Source organism: Acinonyx jubatus, chromosome A3 (assembly GCF_027475565.1).
Source record: "Acinonyx jubatus isolate Ajub_Pintada_27869175 chromosome A3, VMU_Ajub_asm_v1.0, whole genome shotgun sequence".
Lineage (NCBI taxonomy): Eukaryota > Metazoa > Chordata > Mammalia > Carnivora > Felidae > Acinonyx > Acinonyx jubatus.
Window position 1 is genome coordinate 137051906 of NC_069388.1, and position 16923 is coordinate 137068828.

Below are 16923 nucleotides of genomic sequence, written 5' to 3' on the forward strand. Positions count from 1 at the left end.
TGTATCATCTGCTTCCCCATCATCCGTCCATCCGTCTGCCCGCCTGTCTGTCTGCCTGTCTGAATGTCCACCCACCCACCCATCCATCTGCCCATTCATCGATCCATCCATCCATCCACCCTTCTATCATCTGTAAAAATTGAGGCACAGTTTGTGTCCTTCTCTGTAGTGCACATCGCAGCACATTGTGCCCCTGTGTCTGTGTGATAATTAAAGGTCTGTACTATCTGCTAGTGGCCATGGAGCATTTCTTTGCTCAGAATCACCAAATTTATTGAACTCCATTTTTATGGGTCATTTCTTTGTGTCTACGCTTCTGCTATTTTAAACAGTACCCTCTCAATGCCATTGTGTGTGTATTTTGGTTACTTCCGGGCACGTTTTTGTAATCTGCAACATCTTGTTCTGCACCGAGAATTCTGGTCAACACATTGCGGGCTTTTCTAGGTCTGTTTCCTTCCTGGACACAGTCGGTGTTTTCCTGAGGACAGGCGTCCTCCGTTGGCTGAGCGTCTGTCCCGGTGACAGAACTAGTCCCGTCAGGCCAAGGGGAGTCTCGGGACAGGCGTCCTCTGTCGCCTGAGAGTCGGTCCCTTCCCGCTGAGAGAACTAGTCCCTTCGGGGCCGTTTCTCGTTGTTCTCGGGCAGGACAGCGCACGGGGCATCCCTCGGATGCCTGGACCCTGGAAACGTGGTGTGTGTACCTGTTTCCTCACTCGGTAAGGACACCCTCGTCCTTATGATTTGCCTTCTCTCTGAAGACTTTCATCTGCGTTTGTCCTGAGAACCCAGGCAATCACCTGATCCGTGTGTCGGCTGGGTCTGTTTTATTTCGGACCCTTAGGGCTTCCGCTGGAGGCCAGATGTTCCTGGCTTGGTCTGTGCTCGTGGTTGGCCGTCTGTCTTGGAGCGGCAGTCGCACTCACACCCCGGAACCTGCCCTGGGAGGAGCTCCACAATCGGCACCTGGGCCCCTGGCATCCTGCTCCTGAAGGCCGTGTTTGCGGTGGGTCCTCCTTGTTCGCAGTGGTCCTGTTCTCTAAGGTCACTGCAGACACGGGTCAGCGACCCTGAACCGTCCGTCCTGGGGACATGCAGGCCTGTTCCCGGGAGTCTCGTCACAACACTGTCATCAACCCATCAGTGGATGACCTTCTTTTGTGTGTGTTTCTGTTTAAAGACACTGTATTTAATGCAGACTCCGGGCTGACCCGCCATGAAGTCCCAGCCAACAGTGTGCAGCTCCAGCCGGAGTAAAGCTCATCCCACACACCTGTTTTCTCCTGAGGCCCGTCAGGGCTCTCGAACTCAGAACTGGACAGGACTCCAGCGCCATGCTCGGGGACAGTTTTAAGCTGTGAAGTCACCCGAAGAGAGCACAGGAACACAGGCAGCCTAGCACTCAGTGGGCAGCAAGAAGGACACCTGTTCACGGCCTGAGCAGGAGCCAGACAGCAGAGGGTCACCTGGCTCTCTTCTGCGCTAGGAACACGGGCGTCCGGCCCCTCAGGCTCTCTGCCACTCCGGTCCTCGAGTGATGGCAAAAGCTCCGTGAGGATTGATTTTAGGGTCAAGTGTGCAGATATGGAATCCCCGGATCATGAGGATTGAGTGTGCTGTCGGTATTCTGGGTGGAGACGCTGTGACCTGAGGGACAAGGGAGGTGTCCCGCAGTGTAGCCACCACACTCCACGCGCCCCTGTGCGACCTTCTCGTTTCTGAGCCCATGGGTTCCGGGACGTACGAACAAGGCAGGCCCCTGCGAATACCTGCTGGGTCTGCCCAGCGTCTCACGGGACAAAGTGCCCTGAACGACTTTGAGCGACTTCGACCGACTTCAGCGTCCAAAGTCATTACATTTAGTTGCTATTTGAACACGTCCTAAGGAACCCAGTGTGTGGGGCACCCCAGGTTAGGTGCCTTGGTCTGAGGGCAGGGTGATACTGTGCTCAGATCCTGGCCCCGCGCCTGCCAGGGGAGCTCATTCACCCTGGGGCCTCGGTTTCCCCAACTGTAGGGGCGTTTTGAGGAGTGAGGAAGAACACACGTGTGCATCTGCTAACACGGCCTGGCCAGGAGACGCTTCTGCCGTGGAGACTTGTCTTATGGTTTGAGTGTGCTGAATTAAACTGTGGGGCTGTGCCAGCAGAGGCAGGCAGGCAGGCCCCCCAGGCCCAGGGAGGAGGGGTGTGATGTTGTGACAGCCGCGTGTTCTTCCTGGTGGCTGCGGGGCCACCGATGGCGCTGTCACTCTGTGCCCTGACTTTGATTGAATCACATACTTGTGATTCAGACAGGAACTACCACTAAGCATAATGCATTTTCCACGCACCTCAGGTGCCGTTTTCTCTAACAGACCAAACTACCAACATGAAACTCACCCCACGCGGACAGCACTTGCGAGGATCCAGGAAGTGCTCGGTGACGGCCAGTTCCCGTCCTTCCCAACTTTTGTAATATGCCACTCTGGCAGCGAACTGGCGTTAATCATTGGCTAAGGCCTGAGGACAGGGGCAGAAGAAATTCAGAGTTACTCCTGGTAAATGTAAGGCTGACATTACTACATTTTGCCTTTGCAGTGATTGGAGCTCTTGAATTGTTATTTTCTCTCTTTGTGGGGGAAGAAAGCGTTTACTGCTCTTGGGCAAGAAGATTTCTTTACTCAGAAGTGTTGTGCAAAGAAACCTGATTTCCCAGACCTGTGGGAGTGTGTGTCACCAGAGGATACGGCTTCACTTCCCTTCATGGCTTCCGTTAGGGAAGGGGACCTAGATTAGGCTCGTCACTTCCTGGAGTGGAACAATATTTCTGATGTTCTGTACTCAGCTGCACAGCACTTTAACTTTTAAAAATAGCGATTAAAGTGGATACAGTTAGTCATCTTTGTTATTTACTCAGACATGTGGGATGTTTGCGTTGGCATGGCAACAGTGGCTAATATTAGTCTTGAGCTTGTGTTTTCTTGTGGATTTGTTTGTTGTGTAACTGTCTTACATCATTGTGTGTGTCACTCCATCCATCCATCCATCCATCCATCCTTTCTTCTATCGTCACACTCCTCCATCTAGCCCTCCACCTGTCCACTTACGTATCTCTCATCCACACATCCACCCACCTGTACATCCATCCATCCATCTTCCTGTCTTTCCATCCATCCATCCATCCATCCATCCATCCATCTATCCGCCTGTCTTTCTATCTACCTGTCTTTCCATCCATCCATCCATCCATCCATCCATCCATCCATCCATCCGCCTGTCTTTCCATCTATCTACCTGTCTTTCCATCCATCCATCCACCCGTCTTTCCATCCATCCATCCATCCATCCATCCACCCACCTGTCTTTCCATCCATCCATCCATCCATCCATCCATCCATCCATCCACCCACCCACCTGTCTTTCCATCCATCCATCCATCCATCCATCCATCCACCCACCTGTCTTTCCATCCATCTATCCATCCATCCATCCATCCATCCATCCATCCATCCACCCATCCACCCACCTACCTGTCTTTCCATCCATCCATCCATCCATCCGCCTGTCTTTCCATCCATCCATCCATCCATCCACCCACCCACCCACCCATTCAGATTATCATCCGTCTATCCATCCACCTAATCACCTACCCCTCCATCCATCTGCCCTCCTGTTCATCCCTCCCTCCCTCTCTCCTTCCTGGCATCCCTGCTAGTGTCAAGCATTGGTGCTGAGACACATTACGTCCTGTTGCAGGGGCCTCCCTGTACCAGCAGACAGGAACCACTACATCCGGAAGTGCCCGCCACGCGTGATAGCCGTGTGCCTCTATCCTGACACAGCCCAGTCCCTGCTCCTTCCTTCCCTCTCATTGGTCAGGAATGGGATCAGAAGCTTAGCTCGAGGGACACAGAAAAGGAAATGGTTGTGGAAAGAACTGTTTTGTAGATCCAGGCCTCTTGGAGCTCAGAAAACACCAGCTTTTAAATCCCACTCCCTTATCATTTTCTTTAGCCACAGAGAAGCCTTCTTATTGTTTGAGCTTTCTTAGAGCTCTGTGTCAAACAGCCTTTTACTACTGTTTCCTGAGAGAATGACATCCAGCAGAAAATTATCTGAATGGTTGTTTCTCTGTTCCCTCGAGGATCCCGTGCAGCTAGCAGCATCTGGAGGTGCAGAGGACCTGGTTTGTGCTGCATTAGGGCTTTACGTTTTCTCACAGGGGAAGGACTCCAGGGCTGCGGACCCCGAAAATCAGGACAAAGAAAGAAGACCGTCCCATCGCCACTGTGGGCGAGGCAGGGTGGGCTGTTGACGTGGAACAGCCTTGACTGAAGTGAAAAGGTCCACCTAGGAGACTTTGGAGAGGGCCTTCCTTGGCTCAGGGTTACTTTTTATTCTCTCTGCCTTGTTGTGTGTCCTTCCCTCAGAAGCTGGTGATCGACCCCAAAGCCATCTGTTGTGAGTTCCTTTTGGGGTTAATCATCTGTCCCATGCCTCTTTTGTCCTCTGATACTTTCTCATCGATGAAACTCTTACTTAGCTCTCCAAAATGTTTTCTTGTTCAGAATTAATCGGGTCGCATTTCTTGTCTTCTGGGAACTTCGTTCTGTATGTAAGGAGCCCCGTAGGTGAGGTGCCCTCAGAGCCTTTTGGGTGGAGAGTAACTATTTGATTTCCGTATTTTTTTATTCTATTTTATGATCCATTTCCTCTGTGTAGGTAATTGAAACACAGCCTAATCTGAGGCTTTTAGAAAAGCAGCAAGCAAAACGCATCTGTTTGGTAAGGCCTGAAACCGGTTGCTTCTTGGGCTTGGTTTGTGCTGAGAGTATGTGACTGCTCAGCAGTCGGTGAAGGTTGGGCGAGTGCCCAGTAGGATGACATGGTTTATCTGTTATTTCGCTGAACTCAAAGGGCAAGCTCTGTCTCTCCCTCTCTGCAGGAACAACCTCAAGTAACTCGTTCAACGGTTTAAATTATAATATTTGTTGCAATAAGTTGGCTTTCCCAGCATGCCTGGGTGCCTGCGATGGCTAATTGTGTGTTTCAGACTGGGCCACAGTAGACATACGTTTGGTTGAACGTTACTGTAGACTTTCTTGAGTCAGTAACCTTTGAGTAAAGCGGATTGCCTTCCGTGGTGTGGGTGGGCCTCATCCAAGCAGTTGAAGGGCTTAGGAGAAAAAGGCTGGGGTGCCCTGAGCAAAAAGGAATTCTGCCAGCAGAAGGCCTTTGGACTCAGACGGCACCTGTTTCCTGGGTGTCCAGCCTGCTGGCCCACCCTGCAGATGTTGGACTTGAGCTTTCATAATCCCTCTCTAAAATAAACTCCCCCTCGTATATATGTACACACACACACACACACGCCTGTTGGGTCTGTTTCTCCAGACAAGCTTGACCAACGCACTGTCCCTGCCGAGTGTCACGTGACCCTGGTTGTCCCGGCCACAGCTGGGTGGGTCTGGTGGGCACCTGACCAAGGACAGTGAGTCTGTATGCTGGCCACTTGCTGATGTTCCGGCCCTGCCCTGACCAAGGACAGACTGCTCTCTGGGGAACGGGAGCTAGAAAATACTAAGGGATAAACAGCTGGCAGTGGGGACCGACACTGGCAGGCTGTGGCCGTAGAGAGGGTGCAGGGCTGCCGTGAAAGCCCCTTGCACGCCCAGAGCCCTGATGAAGCAGAGACAGGCACCGGGGCACACACCCCTGCACACAGCGGGGAGGGGAGGGGAGGGGAGGGGAGGGGAGGGGAGGGGAGGGAGGGGAGGGAAGAGAGGGCACCCAGCGTCCGCTCCTGTGCAGGAGCCCGAGCTGTGAAATGAGTTTTTAATCCCTTGAACTCAAAATAGTAGGAACCTGATTACTTTATTTTTTTATTTTTAGTGTTGTATTAACATTTTTTTAATGTTTATTTATTTTTGAGAGACAGAGCATGAGTGGGGGAGGGGCAGAGAGAGAAAGAGACAGAGAATCCAAAGCAGCTCCAGGCTCAGAGCTGTCGGCACAGAGACCGACGCGGGGCTCGAACCCACAGACCATGAGATCGTGGCCTGAGCCGAGGTCGGACGCTTAACTGACTGAGCCCCCCCAGGCGCCCCTAAAACATTTCTCTAAAAAGGAAAGAGAGCCCCTTTCTCTAAAAAGGAAAGAGAGTAATCTTTCAGTTACTTATCACGGAAGCAAACCGCTCATTGAGGAAGACGCAGAGAAGACACTGGCGGCCTTGCTCCCACACTCCTGGGTGTGGAGACCGCTTTCCCTCTGGCACGTCTGTGTGTTTTGTGTTACCGGTTTAGTTTCCGTAAGGAGCTCATCTGCAGCCCCTGTGTGTCGACCTCACCTGCCCGCCCTCAAGGTGGCCATTTTCAGTGGCAGGACCGTGATCAGGCCCCCAAAGCACCTGCTGGTGGCCCCGCTTTTCAGGTAAGGAAGCTCACTGTGGTTGCAGGGAGGACAGTGCCCCCTCTGGTGGCAGGTCAGGGTCGCGCCAACGCATACGTGCCTTTGAGTGTGTGCGCCTGTGTCCGTGCGTGGTTGCCCCTGGCCGGCCACGGAGCTGCGAAGGGTCTGGGTGAGTGTGTGTGCCAGGGACTGGTTTGGGTGTGTGTGTTCTGACTGGGCACAGAGCATGCCCGAATGGGCCCCTTGTGTGGGGTTCTTGCCACGTGGGGGCCGCGGGGGCCAGGGTGCTGGGCCCCTCCTGAGCCCCCTTTGCCCTTTTCACACCGGCCCCTACCCCCGCTTAGGTGCCTTCTGGTGGCCCGCCCGGCCCCACCCTCCACGATCCTGCCTCTCCCCACCATCAGAGTGAGGGACAAAGCCATGGGGGCTCAGGGAGGGAGCAGGCCTGGGCGGCCCTGGGAGGTTAGTACAGAGATTGGTGTAGTGGGTTAAATTTTGTCGATGGTGTCGTACTCGGGTACGGTGGGTTAGGACAGTGGGTCAGCGCAGCAGATTAGGGTCAGTTAACACAGCAGATCAGAGCTGAAGATCATTGTAACCGATTATTGTGGTAGAACAGTAGGTCAGTAACGATTATGTGGGCGGTTGGGATAGCAGGTCAGTGCGGTGTTATTGTTGTGGACTGATACCAGGTCGGTGCGCCAGTCCAGTCCGGGGCACGGTCCATGTGTGGTGGATTAACAGCACAGATCGGCACCGTAGATGAGTCGACCGGACCAGGGTTCTGGAGCTCGGATCAGCCAGGGCTGGGCTCTGCGCCTCTCGCCAGAGGCTGGCTGCTGTGCTGGGACTGGGGCTCCGCGGCTGCCCCGAGGCGTGAGTGGCCTGAGAGGTGTGGCCCTCGGGGGTGACCGGCTTCCTCGGTTCTGACGCGTCCACCCTCCGGGCAGGTGTCAGCACAGTCCGGACCGGCCCCCATTGGTGCCCTTTGGCTCTGTCCCCAACGCAGGCTCTGAGAGTCATGGGCTGCTTTCTGTGGCTCAGAGGCGGGGCGGGGACAGCTCGTGGGACCTGACGTTTGTATTCAGATGATCGTGGTCTTTTCTCACGTCTTTCCTCGTGTTGTGGAGCAATTTTCTCTAGTGTTGGGTGTCTCATCGCGTGGGTTTGTGTGTCCACCACGTGGTGGTCCTGCTGAGAACACAGGGGATAGCCCTGTGCTCACGGGGGGTTTGCTGCTGACACTGACCCCGCAGAGCGGGAGGGGCGTCCTGGTTACCGCACGCCTGCGCTGGACACGGGGTGTGGTCTTAGGAAGCTTCTCCTGCGTGCAGAAATCACACATCCCAGATCCCGCGTCCAGAAGGTCTTATTTTTCTTATCAGTCAGTTGTGTTTTGAGAGCCTTGCTGGTTGGGACACTGACGAGACGTTCGCCGCATCCCGGGCTCACGGGTCACCTGAGCGCCGGCCGGGACAGTCCCCGCAGGCACGGTGGGGGGGTCAGGGGAGTGTCTGCAGGTGCAGCTCTGGGACTGACCGTGTCTGAGGGCTCCTCTCCCCACAGGAAACGAGAACAACACAACTGAACTGACCATGTATTTAAAGATTATTATTTTTTTTAAAATCACATTTTGTTTTATTTGAGGACGAGGACATGGCCTGTTTGGGGGCCGAGAATAGGTGTCTACCACCGTTTAATTCAGCACACTTTGGGGTGGCCACTGGTCATTAGCAAGGCCCTGGACCTGACCGTGGGTGTCACAGGTGGGGTCCGCAGGTGGGCTGCGGCTTTGGAGGGCACAGCCTCTCACAGGGGTCATGACGGATGTGTTCCCCAGTAACTGGACCCTCCGAGGCCAGACGCTGTGTGAGGACATCACAGAATTCCTTCTGTTCCGGGCAGTTCGAGACGCGCTCACTGGACGGGGACCTGGTTCTTCAACTGGAACCTTAGTGAGGACTGGGTTTTGACGTGTCAGGTGTGGGAAGGACTCCCGCCAGCTGTGGGACCCGGGAGCAGGTCTCCGCGGATGTCGGCGCTGCAGTGTGTTTGGGGAGCAGGGCAGTCCCCCAAGAACGTGCAGGCTGGAGGCCGGGGAGCGTGCGTGGGAAGCCTCCGATCGGTGGGCAGAGAGAGGCTAGGTCTAGATTGGCAGGGAGCCAAGTTGGGGGGGTGGTTGCCGTTGACTGTGGGGTCCCAGCGAAGGTTTTCGGTGGGAGAGGCCGTGAGGACGCAGTGCTGCTAGAACCTGCAGGGAAGGAGCTGACCGAGGAGAGGCCTGGATGGTGGGAGGGGAAGGTTTGTTCGGGAGAAAGTCGTCTGATGTCAGCCTCCACATTTAAAATAAATGGACACTGGACACATGAAGAAACACAGCGCTTGCCTTTAGCGCTGATAGTGTGTATCTAGCTGGTAACCTGGATTTTTTTCACAAAGGAGAAATATAGTACTTTTAACGAAATACTTGTTTTTCATTTCATAGTTTTATTTTCATTTCATCCATATATAAAGGCACCTTCAGAAATAACCACAATAATGCATCTAAAAATTAGCAATGATTTCTTAACATCATCTGATATCCTGCCAACGTTTCCCCTTCCCCAGTCTGTGTGTATGTGTGTGTGTGCGCACACATGGGCTTCATTGTCCCTGGTGTGTGTGTGTGTGCACGCGTGCACAGGCTCCATTGTCCCTGGTGTGTATGTGTCTGTGTGTGTCTCTGTGTGCTCGGGCTCCATTGTCCCTGGTGTGTGTGTGTGTGTGTGTGTGTGTGCATAGGCTCCATTGTCCCTGGTGTCTGTGTGTCTGTGTGTGCACAGGCTCCATTGTCCCTGGTGTGAGTGTGTGTGTGTCTGTGTGTGCACAAGCTCCATTGTCCCTGGTGTGTGTGTGTGTGTCTGTGTGCTCGGGCTCCATTGTCCCTGGTGTCTGTGTGTGTGTGTGTGTGCGCGCGCGCGGGCTCCATTGTCCCTGGTGTGAGTGTGTGAGCGTGTGTGTGTCTGTGTGTGCACAAGCTCCATTGTCCCTGGTGTGTGTGTGTGTCTGTCTGTCTGTGTTTGGGCTCCATTGTCCCTGGTGTGTGTGTGTGTGTGTGTGTGTGTGGGCTCCAGTGTCCCTGGTGTGTGTGTGTGTGCACGTGGGCTCCATTGTCCCTGGTGTGAGTGGGTGAGCGTGTGTGTGTGTGTGTGTGTGTGTGTGTGTGTGTGTTTGGGCTCCATTGTCCCTGGTGTGTGTGTGTGTCTGTGTGTGCGCGGGCTCCATTGTCCCTGGTGTGAGCGTGTGTGTGTGTGAGCGTGTGTGTGTGTGTGTGCTCACGCACGGGCTCCATTGTTGCCGTAAGAGTTACCGGTCACCAGTCGGGAAAAGCTGCTGAGGCCCCTGCATGCGATCGCCCGGGGCCGAAAGCGTTTGCCCAGGTCCACAGGCGCCCGAGAGGAGAACAAAGAGGCCTTGAACAGCGGCGGCTGCTGTGGAATCTGCGCCCGTCAGACTTTCCGTGGCCGCTGGGGATTAAGCGCCGTTGGGTGGAGGGTGAGAATTCCCGGCCGGCGTGCACCCTTTTCTGTCCCGTCCGTGCCTCAGCTGTCGGGACGCGTGAAGGCCTGTCCACGTGGCCATGTTTCTGGACGTGACTCGGACCGGTTTTAGCATTTATGTTAAAGGGACATCAGCCTGTCCCTGGAAGAGTGCGCCCTCCCCAAGTTAAGGTCGGGAGAGGGTGAGTGAGGGCTGTCTGAGCCTGTTCCCATCGCGCCTGGTCACGGGGCTCTCCGGAGTGTGCCCAGGGAGGACCAGGGTCTCGGACGTGGGGACGGCATGCGGGGGCCCAGGCCCCTGCTGGGACGTGTGATTTTAAGCCAGTCGGCTCACCTCTTTGAACCTTTCCGCTGACTGTGAACTGGAGAGGTGCCGTGCCAAGCGGGATGGAGGTAGGCTCTCTCTTGCGGGGTGACCCCACACAACCCCCATTCCAGAAGGCGGCCTGGGCCCTGGCTCTGATCCTCTCTTCCCAGCTGGATTTCTGCTCTGCCTACCTCATTTCGTGTCCTCCCAGGACGAGCCGGTAATGTTATTGCTTCATTCTGCAGAGTTGTAGACTGAGGATCGGGGAGGTTAAGACATTTGTCCAGGATGGCACAGCAGCAAAATGCAGAGAAGGGATGGTAACTCAGGTGTGTCTGGTGCTTCCTGGGCCGCAGTCCACCTCCTGGCTGTCACACCAGAACACTGACATCTACTCAGAGCAGTGGCCTGGAGACAGCGTGTGTGCACGTGTGTATACGTGTATATGCGTATGCGTGTGTGCATGCGAATGCGTGTTTATATGTGCACATGTGTATACAGGTGTATGCATGTGCACGTGTGTATATTATGCACACATGAGTGTGTATATGCGTGCACATATGTATAGTGTGCGCACGCATGCACTGGTTACTTTTGTTTCCCATGGATGAGCCCCGAGAGGCAGGGGATGGGCCCTGTGAGCACCACCGAAGGCTGCTGTGGGGACACCCAGGTCAGAGGTGTCCCAGCGCCCTGTCGGGTGTGTCGTCTGCTCCTGTTTTCCCCCTCAGCCTGCTTGGCTCCCTGGGGTCTGTGACGTCGCAGAGGATGCCCCGCCATGTACTCAGGCGCTCTTCCCCTTGGAGGAGCCTCGCTTATCCGCACCACTGCGTCCTGTTTTCACAGCAGGAAGGCCACGCATGGGAGTTTTCAGTAGAAGCCGCGTGGCTCCCACTTCTCAGGGCCCGAGATCGAGTTGGCATCATCCTGCTGGGAACAGGCCCCGTTCAGTTGCGGTTTCCTTAGTGGCCCCTAACGAGGACGACGTCCGCCCACTGTGTTTGCAGGGACGCCCTGGGTTAGTTGGACAGCGCGGACCTCCCGCCCGCCCACGCGGGGCGGACCTCCCGCCCGCCCGGGGCGCGCCTCCTGGTTTGCTCAAGAGGTGAGTGTGGGTCCTCTGCCCCTGTCATTACGCAACCGTCCTCGGTTTAACCCCCGCGTGCTGGGCTTTCTGGGTCAGAACAAAACGGCCTTGGGAGAAGTCCGTGGTGCACAATTCTGGGTTTTTTTTGGTCTGGAAAGTAAGGAAAACACTGATTTCATTTTTTAAACACCCGTGGAAGAAGTTTGGGATTTTTCCCAGAGGAACCAGTGTGTGAACTCGTACATTTGTTTCGTTCATTTGTAGGGCAGAGGGAAGGCTTTGCCGGATCGGCTGCCTCTGCGTGTGGCCTGCGAAACGGCAGTCCGGCCACAAAGCCTGGGGAGGAGTTACCTAGGGCAGAGCCGGAAACAAAGGGTGCCGGGGCTGTGCCAGGCTCCCTTCGCCGCACCGGGTGTGGACCCTGGGCCCAGGGCCCAGGGCCGGAAGGAGCCCCCGCCTGCTTCTGTCTGGCCCGTGAGCTCAGTGTTTTACACTTTTAAGTGGTTGAGAAAAATCTGAACGAGAGCGTTTCCTGACGCTACAGTTGAGGGGTTCCGAACCCTGTGCCAGGAGCTGGGGATCTCTAGCAGGCATGCCTGGGCCCCCGTACCGTCTGTGGTCGCGTGCTGTGGTGACCCGGGCAGGGTCTCCCCGCTCTGCGTGGGGGGCTGTGGGCCCAGGTGGGGGTTCCTACAGGGCCTTCCCGGGGGTCCTGGCACAGGGCTCACTGGAGGGCCAGCAGAGGGGATGCGTAGGTCACAGTACATGAGCTGGGGCAGCACGAGGCTGTCAAGCATGTGTGCGAAGGTTCTCGGCATCCTTGCCGCGGACGGCTGGGGCCGGGAAGTTGGGGACGCCGTCTGCGGGCTATTGGCAAAGCCCAGTCCAGAATCCCCAGGGCTTGTCGAGAATGGATGACAGTTTCAGGGTGATGGATCCTTTGCTCTCGCTGGCCACCCACACACGTCAGCACACGGGTGCCCACTTTCCCCTGGGCAGGCTGAGCCAACGCCTGCCTTCCTGAGCCGAACACGAATGCGGGGTCTCAGTCTGAGGACATGACCGGGAGACCGGAAGCGGCAGCATGGGCCGTCGGTGCCCAGAACATGGCTCTGTCCTGCGCCCCTTCCCGCAGGCGTCTGTGCACCTGAAAGGAAAAGAGAAAATCTTTCCTGCCAACACTCCTTCCTTCCGACCTGTCTGCCTGTTTTCCTGAGGGCAGCGGCTCTGGGTGCAGCTGGGGTCACCACCCTGGCTTGTGCCTGAGGACCTGGGACGGGAAGGCGGGGCTGGCCCTGGACCCCTTCCTTCCCCCCACTGTCCCTCCCTCCGGGTCTCGTGTTGTGCTGTTTAGTGGGGTTCATGGAACATTCTGACCTGATCCTGGACAGAAGGTGTCTCCCTGCCTTCCCTGCGATTTGCCTGTAAAGACTTAGACCCGGCAAATGAGGCTTGCAACGTCATGATTATTTAAATATCTCACGGTACAAATCTAAGCCATAGGGCCACCTTCTCTGCAAAGGAAATAATGTCACTAAATCCCAGAGAAATCTAATATTTAAGCGTCATCGCTGCCTGTATACGTTACTAATAAAATAACCTCCTGACACCTAAAACCAGCTTGGAAAGTATGTATGTTTGTCTTTGGAATGGGTCAGTACCCTGATTTTTTTTTCAGAATATCGGTTTTCATTTAAAGTTTTCTGTTTTGTGCTTTGAACTACTCTCAGGTTTTGTTTTGAATTGTACGTTGGAGAAAAACATATTTTGCTTTCCTCTCTGTTATCATATACGTTATTACGTATTTTTGCCAACCAGACTTTTAAGGAATGGGCCGGAAGGTCACCCAAGAGTTGGCCTGGGTGGGCATCCTGCCTCCGGGAGGTCCTGAGGGGTTGGGGCAGCCTTCTGGCCCTGCCCCGGCCGCCCCTCCTCGACACTGGGCTCCGCGGGACGCTGACACGTCGAGGCCCCCGAGGAAGGGGATGCGGCCTTGCGAGACCCCGGTTCTCCACCTCCCCGTAGTGGGACCCAGCCCTGCAAAAAGGAAGGTTCCTCAGTTTGGAGGCCGCCCACCCCGGGCAGGGCCCTTACGAGTTCTTCCTGTGGCTGCCCCTCTGTCCTCCCTGCTGTCTGCCTCTCTGTCCCGCCTGCTGGGTAGAGTCCCGACTGCCCCTCTGTCCTGCCTGTTGTCTGTCCCTCTGTCCCGCCTGCTGGGTAGAGCCCCTGCCCACCCTGCACCTGTGAGCCAGGAGAGGCGGTCCTGGCTGCTTGGTGCCATATCAGGAGGCAGAGACAGCAAAGAACAGAACGTTTGACAAATTGCACCCCAGCGCCCACGTGCCTCCGCCGTCTGAACGGCCTTCTCTGGGGAATGTGTGATCCTGGATGTGTGGCCGCCGAGCTCACAGGCGGCTCCGTGGGAAACAGAGCCCTTGGGGCCACAGAGCCGCCTGGCGTTGGCTCCTTGTCAAATCACCCATTTCTCCTGTGGGCTCGTGGGAGAGGTGAGCCAGGTCATGTGAGCAAGGAGCTCGCTGTCTGCCTGTCCCCATCTCTCTGGGACTGCCCACCTGGCAGGGGTGCGGGCACGGTCCTTTCATGTTGTACCTGCAGGCTCCTGGGCCGAGAAGTGGCCTGGGGCGTCACCTGAGGACATGGTGCCCTGGGTGCCGCCTGTGACGGCTGCCAGCCTGCAGGCCACCGTGTCGCAGGTCAGCAGCAGTGTTAACACAATGTCATAGTAACAACGTGCAAGACCGTCTTTTACTGTTTTACGGAACCGTCAGTCCACGGTAGGGTGGGAAGAAAGGGCAGAGCCAGCGAGCTGGCCCCTCCCGAGGGTGGCTGAGCCTGTGAGCGCGCTCCTCTGGGCGTGGCTGGCCGTGGGCCACCTCATGCAGGCCGTGGAGGAGCAGAGCCCATCAGCCACGGCTCACAGGTCTCCTGTGATGGCTCCTGTCTTGAAAGCAACGTGGTTGTCAACACTGACACGGCTGAGAGCTGTGTCTCAGGCTGTCGTGGGCAAACGCGTCCAGCCACGCTGGCATTCCGGAAGGATGCGCCTGTGTCAGCACAGCCTGCCCTGTCCTGTGTCCACGAGCCCTGTGTAGGTGGAGGCATTGTGTCCGGGACCCCGCGTGGCAGCTGGCCGCAGCCGGTCCTGCCTGTCGGGTGCGGGTGCCAGTCCTAGCTGTCCCTCGGGCAGAGATGCTGGGTCCCCATGTGGGGCTATGCCCGTGGCTGGGTGGCCAGGCCTTGGACCCAGGCTCCTTGGCTTTTCCTCACCCGGCACCGGTGTTGCTTTGCTGACCCGCGATTTTCCCGTTTCTAACTTCAGTAACTTGGCTGAAGGAGGGAGTGGGCGCCTATCACACATGCAGACAGCGCGTGCTCACGGGCTTAGCAAATCCTTGAACGCACACCAGGGTCAGAGAGACCTCTGGAGGCGGGAAGCATGAGCCAAAATAAACAGGATGAAGTTTGTGTAACTTCTGGCTGTGAGTCATGCTTCAGAATCCTGCCGGTGGCTCCCAGTGAGGGAGAGGGGACAGACACACGGAGTCTGTCCCTGAGCCTCCTTTTGGGATGCTGTTCACTTACACTTAGGAGCCTGACACGTGAGAGGATCTGTGTGAGAAATTTTGCCTTCGTCTTGTGTCAGTAAAGTCTCATTTCTCCCGGACGGTTGGCTAAGGAACTTTTTGGGGCTCGGGAATGCTGTGCCAGATCTGACCTTGGCTTTGCTTGCCTTCGGGGTGCTTAGAGCCAAGCCCGCCTCTGACCTCCAGCCTCTGCTCCTGAGCCTGGTTCTTTCTCTGCCTTTCTCCCCTCTTCCCTACGACCTCAGGCACGTTCATGGCTTGTGTTTTGTGTACTTTCATGCTGTGAGAAAGGAAGATTAGGATGGGAACAAACAAAAACGAATTTGTCATTGTGTGTAAACGTTTCGTGACTTCCAGCCGTGACTCCTGTTTTTTCAAATCTACTCTGTAAATACCGAATTGAGTTAATTTTTTTTTTTTAAAGTCAGCTGCAGAAACAGTGCCAACTGCTTGCCCTCCTGTCCCCTGGTGTCCCCTCCTGTTCGGGACACGTAGTTGCCCTCGGCAGTTCTGTCTCCAGGCTAATGCCGTTCAGCCCTCTCTCCACCCCATGCCCGAGGTGTTCTCAGACGTTCTCAGACGTCCATGTGATCCTGCCTTCTTTCCACTCCAAACCTCCCTAGTCTCCACTTCAGGAGAAGCCAGAGCCCCACTCCTGGCCTCCTGGAGCCCGGCCCGAGGCAGCACGGCGTCACGTTGGGAGCACAGTCCGTGCCCAGGTCTCTCTCTCAGCAGGTCACAGGCTAGGCTGTGACGCCAGGCAGCCGTGGTGGAAGTGACCAGCCCTTAGCAGGTGCGCAGGGACATCAGCTGTTAGCCCATGTCCCAGCAGAACCGCCCGTGGGAATCTGGTTCACAAACACCTTTGCAAGAATCCGGGATGATCCTTGCAACGGCGCGCTTACCGCGTGCATGCGTGGGGCCAGCTCGGACGTCCCCCTGAATCTGCCCTCTCGGTCAGCAAACCACGGAGTGTGCCCGCCCCCCACTCAAGACCAAGCCCTCCCAGGGCGAGCCCGACTCCCCAGCCTTGCTGGAGCTCTGACCCGCTGCTCCACGTGCGCGGCCCCTGTCCCGTAGACCCCGTGCACTGTGTATGGTGCAAGCGTCCTAGCTCGCGGCTTCTCAGGCCTGCCTCCCTCGGCAGGGTGATTGTCAGTGTGGCCTCAGCGCCCCAGTGTTGGCATCACCAGGGGAATTTATAGGCAGTCAGTTCTGATGGGCAAACACTAGCCAAGGGCCAGCTCGCTCCCGGTCAGAGAGCAGGGTGCACTCGCTAATGACCTGGGGACCCTAACGAAGCATATTGGGAAACATGGTGGCCTGGAGAGGAGATTCTGGCCAAGTGGGGCCCGGGCAGTATGGGGCACTCTGGGCCGTGCCTCCTAACTTGGTGTCAGGAAGGACAGGCTGTGATTCAGACAGCAGCCGTCCATGCATCCCACGAGCACTGTGGGAACCCCAGAGAGCTGGTCACCGGAGCAGACAACAATAATACAGGGACAGTCAGTGGAGGGGCGCCTGTGGGCGTGATCCCGTAGGCCTGATGGGGCGGGCGGTCAGGCTCCTGACCCTGACAGCCAGGCACATCCCGGGCACGCTGAGCTGTCATCATGAGGGACTGCCTTGGGGACTGGAGCGTGCAGCTCATGGAGGCCAAGGGGGACCGGAGGCTGGAGCGGGCTGGGGGAGGGTGGTGTCCTCCAGGAGGACGGCCCAGAGGATGCTTGTGCTTGTGCTCTCAGAAGGGCTCTCAGAAGGCCATGATCTTGTGGTTCATGGGATGGAACCCTGCATCTGGCTGTATGCCGACACACGGAGCCTGCTCTCTCTCTCCCGCTCTCTCTCTCTCTGTATGTCTTCCCGTTCTCTAAATAAATAAACTTAAAAGAAAAGAAAAGCAGTGCTACAGATTCCGAAAACAATAGCTGTGTCGGGTTGGTCGGGGTCACTGTCCACTCAATCCAGATGCCGGCCCCTCCCCTCCCTGGGGACG

General features: G+C 56.2%; 1 protein-coding gene and 1 long non-coding RNA gene across 3 annotated transcripts in view; one reads left to right on the forward strand and one right to left on the reverse strand.

Moving 5' to 3' along the window:
* PXDN (peroxidasin) overlaps positions 1-16923 on the forward strand; it is a 75446-nt gene that overhangs the window by 9644 nt on the left and 48879 nt on the right.
* Positions 10707-16112, reverse strand: LOC113604892 (uncharacterized). Of its 2 annotated transcripts, none has more exons than XR_003426911.2 (3): positions 15974-16112; positions 12088-15207; positions 10707-11165 (listed from the first exon to the last, which is right to left on the reverse strand). It is a non-coding gene; the product is annotated as an uncharacterized LOC113604892 (long non-coding RNA). The 2 variants fall into 2 exon arrangements; XR_008289737.1 differs by having other exon boundaries at positions 16019-16111.